Raw genomic sequence first — 1,319 nt, 5'->3', positions numbered from 1 at the left:
AAAACAGTATTTTTCACACAGGTGGACATTACAGCCGACAATTTAATAAGTTTGTTTGCGTGATTATAAATGTCGCTCATGATGTTGCTTTGGTCTTTGCGGGATCAATTAGCATCTCATCTGAGCAGTTTGGCTAAGGCAGTCCGCTTCCGAGATACACAGTATGTAGCAGTTCCCAGCCTGAGTACCGTTGTTCCTTCGTGAGTCATTCCGTCCACAACCGCGGCCAACTTACAGCTGTCCGAGTGGGCAATGCGCCCCGTATAGATATTCTTCCAAACAAGGTAAAGCCTATCGTCCTAACAGAATTTATTCTGAAACGCAGCATACCACCCCAATAGCGATCGTAGATATCTATAGGCAAAGTTAAAAATTGAACGCCTAACGTGGGGCTCGAACCCACGGCCCTGAGATTAAGAGTCTCATGCTCTACCGACTGAGCTAGCCGGGCTACACAGCTAGTACACCGTGTGCAGAAAATTACTTGTACATAAGCGCTGCAGGAAAGGCTGGGACATTACAGAGCAGCTCAGGACAAGCTAAGCGTCACAGCTTGAGTGCGTATGGGGGGGCTGGTTCTTAATCAGTATAGTGCAGTATTTCCTTATGAAGCACGGATGTTAGTTCAGAACAGGATTTTGATCAGATCATTTTGTCACTTGACTTTTCAAAACGGAAAAAAATAAGAATGGAAAAAGAGGATAACTGAACAGAGAAACACTGTGAACTCGCTTTCATATTTGACATTTCTGATGAACAGTTCATTAACTGCTCACTTTAGGTCGGAGTTAATTCCATACGATTTAAGAGCTTATAAGAAAATCTATTGTTTTTGAAGGTACCAACTAACAATGAAGAAAAACCGGTTGCGTTCTTCAGATAAAACTGTTTAATATGTATGTCACCTCAAGGCAAACAGGTGATGTCATTAATAGTTTTGACTTATTATCCAATCATCACCGAATGGTCCGTTTAAAAAGAAAGAAAAAAAGATGGGGATATTAAAACAGTAGGAGACTAAATTACAAATAAAATTAACTTCTGTACGCAATCATACGTACTTGAATACATTTCACAGTAACTAGTCAACTGAAGCACGCCCACAGGTGTTGAAAGTGCGGTTTGATTGTTGAAATTTGTACTGCAGTCGGCTACGTAACAACATCAAATTGGTATCACTTGAATCGCAAATAAACGATTAAGAATATTCGTAACGTAAAACTGTGATAGAAATCGTTACCAAAGTGAAAACTAGTAAAAAATTACTTAACTACTGTTGTAGGGAAGCTAGATGAGCGCTAGACGCAGGATGTGTGTCG

General features: G+C 40.4%; 1 non-coding gene across 1 annotated transcript; it reads right to left on the bottom strand.

The window, feature by feature from the left end:
* Positions 1-378: 378 nt before the first annotated feature.
* Positions 379-451, bottom strand: Trnak-cuu. The gene has a single exon. It is a non-coding gene; the product is annotated as a tRNA-Lys (tRNA).
* Between the last annotated feature and the right edge of the window lie 868 nt (positions 452-1,319).

Source organism: Schistocerca piceifrons, chromosome 8 (assembly GCF_021461385.2).
Source record: "Schistocerca piceifrons isolate TAMUIC-IGC-003096 chromosome 8, iqSchPice1.1, whole genome shotgun sequence".
Taxonomy (NCBI): Eukaryota; Metazoa; Arthropoda; class Insecta; order Orthoptera; family Acrididae; genus Schistocerca; species Schistocerca piceifrons.
The sequence above is the reverse complement of the archived record's forward strand: the minus strand, read 5'-3'. Positions and strand labels throughout refer to the sequence as shown.